The sequence below is a fragment of the Rhinolophus sinicus genome, chromosome 2 (assembly GCF_057876585.1).
Source record: "Rhinolophus sinicus isolate RSI-liver-muscle chromosome 2, RSI-T2T, whole genome shotgun sequence".
NCBI lineage: Eukaryota > Metazoa > Chordata > Mammalia > Chiroptera > Rhinolophidae > Rhinolophus > Rhinolophus sinicus.
The window spans coordinates 143895113-143908152 of NC_142502.1; positions in this window are offsets into that span (position 1 = coordinate 143895113).

A 13040-nucleotide genomic window follows, 5' to 3' on the forward strand; every position below is an offset into this window, starting at 1 on the left:
TTGTCACGCTAATTATTTTAAAGGTTATGGTGGGCACAGTAAAGGTAGTCGTCAGCAGGAAATTATTCTGATTAGTTGGAGATGACAAAGAAGTTGTATCCATGGGTCAACTCCAGGCATCGGCAGTGGCTGCCAGGAATTAAGAAGGGCCCTGGGGGCGTGTCCAGACGTAACATGAAAAAAAATGCCAAGTCTGATTATTGATGTCTGTTAGGGAAAACGGACAGTGATGGCCCATGTACCTCATACTTGCCTCCACAGACTAGATGCTCTACAAAGCCAGAAGCAAGGCTCAGGCTGCAGCCTCTTTGCATTCCAAGTAAAATCCCTTCCATAAAGCTAGAAACAAGTCCAGGCGCCCTATCTGTGGAACAGTACTTATTTAAAGATGTAATGGATAGGGCTGGGATGAAGTTTATAAAAGAAGTCAAACCGCATGCTTCCTAGAAATAGACCCCAAATACTGAGCAGAAATTATCCTTATAACAAGGAAAAGGGAGGTTTCTTAGGAGAAGCACAGCCAGGATGAGCGAGAGAGTGTTAGCAAAATGATGTCTGCCAGTTCACAGTATTTTCTTTGCATTGCTCAAGGGTAAAGTGAAAGATAACAACAGTGTTTTGAACATGTTTAGATGTTTTGTTACCAGAGGGAGCTGCAGAAAGCCTCAATTCTCTGAAATGGAAAGAACAAAAAGGCACGTTCTGCATTTTGCTTATTGTCAGTTACTTCACAGCATTTCTTAAACACCTGAGGCGTGATTGGTAGGGAGGGGTCGGAGGATATCATTTTAAATGAAGGCAGTTTTCAGATTTTTAAAAAATGTCTTCAAATAAAGGTTACTGGGGATACCCCAAGGTCAATGTCAGACACCGGTCCACGGGGGTCTTAGCTCATTCGGAGTTTGCTGGACCTGAGAGACCAACTGCACCCACCTTTTCCCCAGGTGGACACCTCTGAGGATCCATCCTTTCTAGCATTCCCCCTCAGCATTTAGCAACTTTTCTGTGTGAATTTACACCCACGCCGGCATCTCTCTTGGGTGCACTGGTGCGTATTTACTGGCAGCTCTGATTTATGGTGCGGGAGTGAGACACTCCACGTGGACTGAGGCGGTCTGAGTTAAGGCGTAGCTCTGAGCTCGCTCCCTAGTCATTTAACTGCATGCGCTCAGTTGTTTCATCTGAAAGTAGGGATATCAACATCTTCTTCACAGGGCAGTTGTGTGAAAACTGAATGACATGCTAAGGCACTTTGTGCATTAAAAAGCAAATGCAAAGCATCCAATGCCAAATTTCCCCAGCTCGTTGACTGCAATCTCAGCTCCAACGTTATCTCCTCAGAGAGACCAGCCCTGACCACCTATGAAAATGATCATGCCTCTCCCTCTCTCCCTGCTTTCCTTTCTACCGCTTACTACTCCCTAACTTACATTATAATTTATATAGTTAGTTGGTTATTTATTTATTTGTTTATTGTCTGTCTCTCCCACCAGAAATCTATGGGCAAGGATTTCTGTCTCATCACCCACTATGATTCCAGGCCCCAGAACTGCACCTGAACTTTTGGGCACTCGATAACTATTTTTTGAATAGACGAGTAGCTCTTTTCCCCCTACACCACCTCGCTGATGAGGACAAGGGGCAAATAACTGTTCTTGATCGACAATCTCCTAGCTAGCCACCAGAAAACAACGTAGACACCTACTTAAAGACAGGAACAATGATTCTGTTTAACTATAATGTATCTGGGACATTTTCAAGTAACAAGGAAACATAATATTCACCTGAATAAATCCCCAAATGAATGGATTTTAGTGTGCCACGTAGTTCTAAGTTCAACAACTATAAAATCAAAGAAATTTCTCCCTAGCAGGAAAAAAGGAAAAAAAAATTTTAACTAGAGCCAACTCTGTTTATAAGTTTGTTACATAAGGGAAAATTCACTAAGAATGAAAGAAACCTAACTCAGATCAAGCTCAATTTAAATACTGGCGGCGGTCTTATAACATTTGACTGAAGCTGGCCTCACCTGGTCCCTAAAGATGGCAGCCTCAGAGAAAGAGCCCTCTAGAAACCGGAAAACATGACGTCAAGCAGCCTGCTAATTGCTTGCTGATGTCACCGATGTCTTACTCAGGCCCAGGAAAGAACCCCATTCACTGGGCCAAGGCCCATTAAAAGTCTTCATAATGTCCCTCAGCCATTTTAAGAGTTCATAGTTAAATATGCTCAGCTTGGAGAGCAAATGGATTTTAGTCAGGAAACCTGGAAAGCAAAATAGTACAAATAATAATGAAGGACAGTTATCTTCAGAAACCACTGTGCCGACGATTACCTTCTAATTGGCCTTCCACACATAAGAAAGAAGATGAAGAATTTCATCAATTTTCCTTTTTTCTTTTTTAAAGCTGTCTGCATGATTGTAATGTGCAGGGCATGTTCAGGAGCATTACGGTAGGCAAAAATGTAGTCAATTTTCTGCAAAACTCAAAACCTACTCCCTCCGTTGAGTGGAGCAATCGCTATTACTTCACATTTCTTGTTTTAAATAAATGTTTCAGGATTCAAAAGAATCCATTTGAATTGCTCCTGAAATATTTACCAAGCTCTATCACAATTCTTAGAGAAGTGCCCATCCTTAAGTATTGATCCTGGCAGACATGAGAACAGAAATGGAGAGGATGCAAACAAGTGTCATATTTGTATTGGCTTGAAGGCAATTAAGAGGCAAAGCTCCTCTTGGGAGAAGCCTAAACCATTACTACACGTCCATGGTCCTCTAATTGGATCTTCATTTCCCCTGACAGTCCCTCAAGCCCACCCCTTCTCACACCCACAATACCACCATATGAGACGTCCAGGCACCACTGGCTCCGCATTTCCATTTCCAGATGTCTCTTCCAAAGCACCCACTAATCCATATTGATGATCCTTTCAGCCCTGATTTACCACCATCCAGACCTGCAGAACTTCAAAAACCTCATCCCCATGCTACTTCAACACTTTCTCAGCCATACCCTCAGTTATCCTAATACTGGAAACGACCCCAGCTATAAAGTCCAAAACCCTGCAATTCCCTTCTCCTAATAGTCCTTGCTTCCCCACGCTCCCTTCTACTAAATATATTTTATGCCTTATCATGCAAGCCAACCATTCACCCTCTCCCTGTTCTCCGAGACCAGGGCCTCAGGCCTATCTACCATTCATCTGCTGCCCAGGCCAGACCCCATGCCAGGCATTTCAGCCTCCTGCCTTGCAAACACCCTCCAGTCCCTCAACTCCTTGGTCTCCTGCTCAAACTGCCCCACCACTCTTCAAGTCCTAGGAACGCTCACCATCTGCTTTCATCTAATAAAATTCTCAAACCATGCTGACTGGATTCACTTTCAATGCTGTTTCACGCGAGCTGGCCCCTCACTACTGATGAACCTCCCCACCTTGGCTCTTCTGAACTTCCACTGACAGCCCATTGTCATCTGCAGCCCTCTAACTCCCAGCAGTGGCATTGCCTCCTGCATGTGGAGACATGCAAGGTAATATGACAGGAGCTATCAGGGCATCTCTCTAAATGGACCTGCTCACTTAAGAGTCTCTGGTGACCTCTAATAGCCACATCCTCCACCACTTCCCAGCACTCGATCCTACTGCTCACCACTTCCTTCTTGAAGCTCGCTCTTTCCTTGCCATTCTTTACACTGTACTTAATTCTCCCGTCTCTTTGCTCATTGGTTCACTTCCTCCTCTGAACCCTAAAAGCATAATTCCCACCATTCTGAACCACAGGCCTTGACCCTCTGCCCTCGGTACTCTCATTGGAAATCTCATTCATCCCCATTACCTCCAAGAAAGTACTTCCAAAGTCCATGCCTTCGATCTACCAAACACTCCTGAGGATTCTGTCAGAATAGTCCATGGGCCCCTCAAAATACAACGTCTCAAAAATTTGTCTTGATCCTTTCTCCCACTATCTTTCTCCTTTTCCTATTATTACAACACTACCAATTTGCCATTCATTCGGTCATTCTTTACTCCTCCACGTCTCTCTTCCTTGACAACCCAATCAGGCCAAATCCCACCTATTCCAACTCTTGAGTCCATCACTACCTCCTATTACCATTTGCACCTCTCTGCTTCAGGCCCTCAGAACTCTCTCACCTAAGAGCTTTCGAACTGCTTTTCCTTCCTCCTAAGTCCCAGGGTTCCTACCACCAGATTAAGTGGCTAACAAATTAAATATAAATCAGAGTTTAGCTTGGAATTCCAGAACCTCCATGATCGGGCTGAAACCTAGCCTTCCAGCTTAATCATTCTCTACTCTTCTCAGTGAACCTTAAACCAATCTATAATTGTCCTCCAGTTCACTGTTCCCCAAACACATGCTTATTTTTCCTGCTCTGCACTTTTGTTCTCATCATTCATCCCAACCCATTTTGTTCTCATCATATCATTTCCCTCAGTGTCTGGCTGGGGAAAAAAATCTTTGCATTCTTCCAGGCTCTGCTCAAATGTCACACACACCCTGAAGTCTCCCCCGACCCACCATCAAACGTGATCTCGTTTCTTGCTGAGCAGAGCTCTTTGTCCTTCCATTGCTCACGGGATTTAAAACATTTTGTAGGACTTTCTAATGTCTCCTGCTATAGAAGTGTCACCTCAGCAAGAGGCTCATCTTCCCGTTGCTGCCCGTCTGTCACATCCTCTATGCCTGTCCCATCTAAGCTACGCTACTGACTTGGGCTTTGCCTTTCTCTTTTGTCCTTGCTTTGCCCTGCTACTTCTCTGCAGCCAAAGGCTCCAGCCCTCACTGTTACTACCATCCATCCCTTTCAATTAAAGAGTTAAGTCCCCTAATTCCAGCCATACTGACCCTGAAATATGTTTGAAAGTCAAAGGCATGCAAGCTAAACCGTCAACTTGCATGGAGGGTCTGTTCTCAGAGAACTGAAATAAGCTGACAGAATTCTTAACTATACGTTGCCTTTTATCCGCAATCTTTAATAATCTATTTCTATCATATTGTATGTCATCATTTTCTTCTTTCCTTCACAGCTGAACACTCATTTGCCTGACTTACCAGGATGAGAGGCTGGAGTCCCCACTTACCACACACTAAAAATGATTCCACCCATCTCATTTATATTCACTTGGTGAAACCTACACTTTGAGTCACCAAATTAACATTTTCATTTTCCTGTATTGAATTCGTTTTTTTTTTAATAGTCGGGAAAACTCAATATAATATTTAAATAATTGCAGAGATAAGTGTATTGTACAACTAAATATTAAAACAATGCACAAACAATTAGAGGCTGGCAGGCAGTATCAAAACTTGGAAATATCCTATTGGCTGTTGTAAGAAAGCCTAAGTCTGGCCCACAAAAGATAGTTCAGGAGTATCAACCACAATGTGCAAAAGTGAGGGGTATACAAAAGTTGGGACCCACTGGCATTCCTTACCTAACACTCAGGATCGAGTCCTGACACCTTTGCAATCCCACTTCAAAGTGAAGTGGGCAGAGGAAAAGCTCAGAATCCTAATGGTGGGAGTTCTGGGTTTTAACAGAACTGGTTTCTAATTGCATTGTTTCAACTACGTAAGGAGTTAAATAGGCTTTTGTTGTCTTGCTGGGATTATGACACTATTTGGTAAACAATCAAGTATTATATAATTGCAATGTGTTAGAACCTTGTTTATATGGAAAATTCATTCCAAATTCCAAATGACTTCAAAATATACTTTAAAATGTGTCTCACTGTAAGCTCCTAGAAGGCCGGGTATATTTCTTACTTATCTTTGTATCTTATCTCTCAGAATATTTTTTAATATCAATGCTCAAAAGTTCTTATTATAAGCATGATTAGATGAATCAATATAAAAGAGAAGCCAGAATTAACCAAAAGAGGTCTTTAAAAATGTAATCACTTGGCAATGTGTGAGCCCCCATAAGTTACTTCAAATGGGCAAATTTAAATCAGACACTTTCCAAATAAGAAACAGAAAGCCTACGGATAAGAAAACAATTGTGTACATTTACATCTTCATCAGATTATATTTCCTCTCATGCAAATCAGCAGAATCAGCTTGCATGGAATTTGACAGCAAGTCTTTCGGCAAAGGCAAAGAAAAAGTGTTCAGCTTCCTTGGTTCAAAAGCAAACTTCGGCTGTGGGTAGAACGGAAAGGAAATAAAAGGCAAGAGAAGGCATCCATAGAATGTGGATCCCTTTCATTGCGGGTTTTCATTCACTCCCTCACCCTGGCCAATATGAAAGCAGGAAAATGTTTCACTTATGCCTGTGCTTGCTATTCAGGGAATCACCTAGCTTGAGACCTCTGTATCCTCACTACATGGCAAGTGTTCAAACACACACACACACACACACACACACACACACACACACACACACACATTTAAACTGCCACTGGCTTCCTCTGAATCCAGAGTTGGCGCCTCTACTGAGAATCTCTTCCCTGGGAGAGACATCAATGGAACAAGGAAATTGTCTCTTCCTCTGGGTGTGTTACCAAGGTTCCCGCCACAGCCATGCTCTGAGAAACACTGATCTGTGCTCCCCACATTGTCCCGCTGCACCAGAAACAAGGAACAGCAAAAGAACAGTCATTATTTGTATTTGGCCAGAAAGGCGTCAGTGAAAACTGAGAGGCAGTGGGCATGGAAATGTCCCAGTGAGGATCTGGATGAGGCAGGGCCAGCAAGCACTGAGGAGCAGTCTCAGTGGGGAGGAGCCTCCATGATAGAGAGGTACCATCTACCTATGATGGAGAAGGAAAGAAGGAGAGAGAGAGAGAGGGAGGGACAGAAGAAGGGGAGGAGACAGGGGAAGTCCACTACACCTAAGAGCAAACAAACTCAGGTTCAAACGTTGCTTCCACCTCCTGACGTATGGAGCATAAAGGTTCAGGAATACCCAGACTCTGGAGCTAAATGCCCACAGTTCAAACCCTGGCTCTGCCACTTGCCATTTACATGATGTGTATAGGTCAATTTCTTAACCTCATCTGTAAAACAGTGATGATGATAAATAACTACCTAATAGAACTGTCACGAAGCTCAAATGAGCGAATGTTTGGAATGGATAATGTTAGAACGGCATCTGACACATAGAGAGTTGCTATTATGATAATGATAATCTGGTAAAAGGTATTTCCACACTCCTGACTTTCTTTTCTTATTTAGAAAAAAAAAGCTAAACCAGTTATTTTTATCTCTAATATTCTATCATTCTACCATCAAATATGTATTATTTGCCACATGCCTTGGGAAAACAACGGCCTCATCCTGCAGATGTAGGTTACTTTGTGTAGATGAACATACTGCCAATCAGGGCTCCTGCTGTTGTTGGACACAAAACCAGCCTCCTCCTGTAGCCAGCACTGTCTTCACACAGTCGGCGTTGCCTCAAGGGTCTCCACTGGACTCCTGCCTGGGGGTTGAACTCCCAGCTCCGAAGGGTAAGATTCTAGGAGGAGGCATCACTCCCCAAAGAGCCCTCAACCTTCAGTAAGGGAACATGCTACTCTGCAAGACTGTAAGCCAACATAAAGTAAGCATTGGGTGTTTTATTTTTCCTTCCAATTTGGCTTCAGGATGGGTCTTCAGCCAAATCGAGCAGGTAAAAATCTGTCCTTGATGAACCTTCTTTGGTACTCTACCCTGAGCCCATTCCAAGCAGAGCTGGACCAAACAGCAGGGTGGGTGAGTGGGAAGTTGTACAGGGACCAATTTGTAAGGGGCACTAAAGCATCACCAGGACACAGAACATTTCAAACTGTCATGAAATAGTGAAAGATCTGCTGGTCAAAATTCTCCTCAGGGAGACCACTGAATGTGATTGGAAGAATACAGTAATTCAGGGGATCTTATCTGGGATTGTACTGTTCTCCAGGGGTGTCTGGAAATGAGTGAAGAGGGGGATTTGTGTACTTACAACTGTTGGGAGAGCACGACTGGCAATTAGCATGTAGTGGGTGGGGCCAGGAACAATAACCCATGAAACAGAACTAGTCTGTCTAAAATGCCATTGGCTACCTTGCCAAGAAACAGCATTAAGTACTCCCAGAAGAGCACGTACTTTCTAAGGACCCAGCTAGCCCCTGGCTCCTCGTTCCTGCCGCAGGGCAAGGCAAGTGGGCATGCCCATGGGGGCCAGAGCTGGACGTTTAGGTAACAAAGATAAGGCGCCACCAGCAAGCCTCCTCCATACTCCGACCACTCATGGCTCACTGCCCATCCCCTGCTCTTGTTAGTGGAATGGAGGAGTGCATTTTGACTGATTTGCTCTGTCCCCCATACGGTCTCATGTTTAATTCTCACAGCAAATCCTTGATGATGAGATACTAATTTTCACAAAATCTAGAGGACTAGAGAAGGACGATGGGAGCTATGCCTCATGGACCCTGCCCTGCGCTCTGGATCCCACCGCAGGACCACCATCCATGCTGAACCTGAAAACTGTACACAGCTCGGCAGAGACCCCACTTCTTTGCATACCCAGCTCCCAGCCAAAGTCCTTGTGGGTGTGTCTGCTGGGCAAATCAGGGTCATATGTCTGTGCCCGCATGCAAAGGGAGCTGAGAAAACTCAGATTGGGAGACAGCCTCTGACTCCTCACAAGACCAAGGAGCCGAATTCCTCAATACAAAAGAGGCTCAAATGCCAGGCAGCAGAAAGGAAATGAGAACGCCGGACTCTGAGAGGAGAATTCACCTGCAGGGACTTGATTGTAATCCTCCCCTCAGACTAAGCTGATCACATGTCCTGTAGCCAGGGACTGTCTCACTTACGCCCTGGCTTCATTATTAATAGCATCCTTTTCACTCTCAGAAGGATTACAGTTTGGATATGAACTTTACTGTCACCCTCCCTAAGACTCGTGTCCTGCACTGAGCCTCAAATGAGGTGTGCAGGGATTTGCACGTATGTACGATTACATGTGTGCATGTTCCCAAAGTGCCGTGAATTGTACTGCAGAAACCAAGCTCTGATGAACTGGACGGACACTACCTCCATTTCCAGGAACCACTCAGCCCAAGTTGAGACTCAAACTTAAGAATGATTCACAAGAACCACGTCCCTAATAACTGAATTGCCTTGACTTGGTGTATGATTTGTTGCTTTGCAGTTGGAAAACCGGGAAGTGATAATTCCTGGAAAAGATTCTTTCCACTGTGTCTGTTCTGTTAAGTGCATTTCTCTGACTCCATTATTTTATCTCACTTCCCTCAGGACTCTGCCCTTAGCTGCCTTCCAAGTAGCAATAAAATTCACCTTTTTTCTTCAACTTTAAAATGCCAGCATATTTGCAGTATTTTAGTCTTTGGGGGATGAGTGGCTGGCGGGAGGAGGAAGAAAAGAAAAAGAATTGATAGGAGAGAGAGAAAATCAGAAGAGAAAGGAAGTAACACGAAAGAAGAAAATTAAATGAGAGGAAAAGGAGAAGAAAGAAAAGAGTCATCTTACACGATATATTACTCAAGTGTTTATTTCCCTTGGACTGGAACATGTGTTGGTAAAAGCTAGCAATTCATCAAGCATGGTGGTCTCAGCCTGATTCCAACGGGTTTCTCCAACTAAACTCGCTCCCAGTGTCTGAGCCAGGAAGAGCTTCTGCCACACATCGCAGGACCACAGAGTCCTCAAGAAGAGCAAGAATCCATCCAGCAGACTGCCGTGCAGTGGGAGGGAAGGCTATCTGGGGTTCTCCGAGCTAATGTTAACAATAAACGGTGAACACAGTCCCCTGTGTTGGTGTTGGTAATCCTGAAGGGAAACACGCCCAAATATTATCCAACCTTGATTTTTAGTTCCAGCAAAGTAAAACTGAGAAACCCTTCCCAAGCTACATATTACCTTTACCTGGAAACAGAAGCTTCTTGAGAAAACCCTTCCTCGTCTTGAAAAATCCTTAAGTCAATTGCGTTTAAATCTTCTGTTATTCCCAGCGTTGTTTTAAAACGATGCTACCCACATACATATTCCTGAACTAGCAGACGGGAAATCCCACTTCACGAATTAAGACAATGCCACTTCTCAAAATAAAACACACCTTATAACCCTGCTACGTTACTGGGTGGCAGAGCTAGCACTGTCTCTCCCTGTTTACAGGTAATTTAGACCCTGCGGCATGTTACGATCACTAAATACTGGAAGATTTTTAAAGCTTCTGTCTTAACCAACAACCTCATTCTGATTTATACCTGTCTACAAGGATAGAGATGAGGAAAATATCACTTCTCCTGAATGATTCAGCCTCACAATTAATAATTGAGAATCTCTTTTTCTCTTTCTCCCTTGCCTTTTTCTCTCCGAACTAAAGTGCACTCTTCAGCTTGTTAAGCTCAGCTCACTCCCACCGATAATTCACTAGAGATCATAATTTATGGACAATTGAAGCTGCAGAAACATCTCTTAGAAGGAATAGAGCAGATCCATAGCAACAATTCTTCAGGGGAATATTAATCCCCGGCTTTATGTAGTGCTAAGTGTACAATAGTAATCAGAACTTGAGTAGAAGCTGCTAATCATTGAGGGAAAAGGCTGTATAAAGAATTCATAATGGAATTAGCCTGCGGCAAACAAAGAAAGACAAAATTAAATCAGCCATCAAATTGCACCAAGGAATTTTAATTTACAGGTTAATGTAGGATTATGTAACTAATCATAGCTAACATTTTCAATGAACAACCAATAAAATTCTGCTCTTTTTTTCCTCTCTAATCTTACTAATGGTATTCCAATAACATGCTTTTATTACCAGATAATATGTTAGAAATGATTCTCAGAAATTCTAACAGTCTTTCCAATTGTCAGAATCAGTATAGAATGGTAGCTTTGAAATAATCAGTCAAAAGTGTGGATCTAGGAAGATCCACTCACTCCTCAGTTCAGTCCAGATCCAATAATATCTGGGTAAGTTTACATAAAATAGATTTACATAACCATATAGCTTTAAAGTATCTGTGTGTTTTTCATGCAGCGCAGGGAGCTAAAATGGGACAAAAGAGATTAAATTAAATATGTGAAACTAATTTGGAGCACAAAGTATATCAGCTAATTCTAAATAAAACCACTGCCATAGATTTATATGTCAATATTGCAGACATATCCAATGACATACACACCAAGGACCGCTCTAACAGAGTTTTCATGGTTTATAAATGTGAACATCATAAAAAGAAATAAGGTTTCTAGGATAAAAAGTTGATTAGCATTTCCCATGAGGGGGGTGGAATCTTGTATCCTCCCCAGTTATAGTTTGATATCAACCAATGCATGACAAAAACAGAAAAAAAAAACCTCTACACAATTTGAAAAATTATATGAAACCCACTGCTTCATAAATATAAATATATTAAAAAAAGACAGCATAACTCTTTGCACATTGGCAAGGAGAAACTCCAAAATTATACTGTATGCTTAAAAAGACATCAGTTTAATCAAAAAGATCTTTTTCCAACATATGGCAGAAGGAAAATTATTATAAATGGAGTAAAAAGTATGTTCATAAGCTTTACTTCACAAGGGAAGAATGCTGGGAAGAAAGGCGGCAGCATTCTTCTTGCATATGTTTTTCTTGTCGAGAACAATGTGGGAAAGTCTCATTTTCCTTTAATCTAAATGTTCATTTTATGGAAGCAGCAACATTCGGCCCAGTTATTAGCAAAGGAGTTTTGTTGCTTTATAAAGTCTAATTTTAAGATGCTCACTTTCAAAAAAAAAAAAAACATTATGGTGTCAATTGCACTACCCTTCAGCAATCCTGTAATAACTTTATTCAACCATTTCTAATTATAATTATATTTTCAATTCCTTTTAGCTATAGAAACTCTTTATCAATCAGAGCACAAGACAGAAAATTACTTTATTACAGCTACAGCTCGTTAGGCTGAGTGCTCTTAATGAAGCAGCCTCATAATCAGATGAAAATCATGCTGGAGAAAACTTGCATCATTAGTCTGGGCCTTAATTACCAAGAAATATAGTCACTAACAATGATATTCCATTTCATGATATGGTGCATGCACCTTCTACACTAGTTGCAATTAATAACTCCACTGACTGCTACAGAATCTTTTCTATTTATTCATAACAATGGAGGGGGGAAATTCTAAATTTAATTGAGCGCTTCAGATTGCACTCCCTTTCTCCCTCTCTCTCACATTCAGATTAAAATGTCACAAGGCTAATATTCTATCTTACAATAATTCATCATTTTAATTACATATTTTATGTATGTGAAACGTCTTTTTCAGCTTTATAGTTGAGGTTGACATTTTTGGGGGACGCATCTAGGAAAATGTGTGGCTTCTTGTGAAAGTAGTTCCTACCACCCAGGACCACATCAAGGAAATTTGAAGGGAAAAAAAAAAAAAAAAAAAAAAAAAAATATATATATATATATATATATATATACACATATATATATATATACACACATACACACACACACACCACTGCCATCAGTCCATCAATTCCATCCATGTTGGAAAAAGCTGCCAACAAGAACAGGGACATTCATTTAAATTAACGTCGGCGTCTTCTGATAGGCTTTGGATGGCAGAATGGCAATGTTCTGGAAGGAACAAGGCCCTGTGTCAGGGGTCTCTTTGTTAGGCATGATTGATCACAGACAGAATCAGCAACTTTCCTTTGTGAAAGCCTCCTTTCTTCTGCCTCCGCTCCTTGCACCCTTTCCTTGCCTCCTTTCTCACCAAGATCCTTGCTTCTGTCCTCCTGAGAAACGCCTTCAGCCTGGAAAGGAGATCCGGTCCCTGGCCCTCCGGCTGGGTCCCGCACACTGCCAGGTCCCGGCAGAGACCCACCTGATCTCTCCATCCTCTCTCCAGGCTGGATTAATGCTGGAACTCAAGGTGCCGTGGCAACTGCTGCTCTTTTTCAAACGCAAATTAGGTAAGGGCAAAGAGCAGCTGGGAGAGGGCAGAGGGCAGTGGGGCTGGCAGAGATAAATGAGCTCCCCACTTGACCTCAAACCCAAGTTTCCTAGAGCTGGACTTCCCGC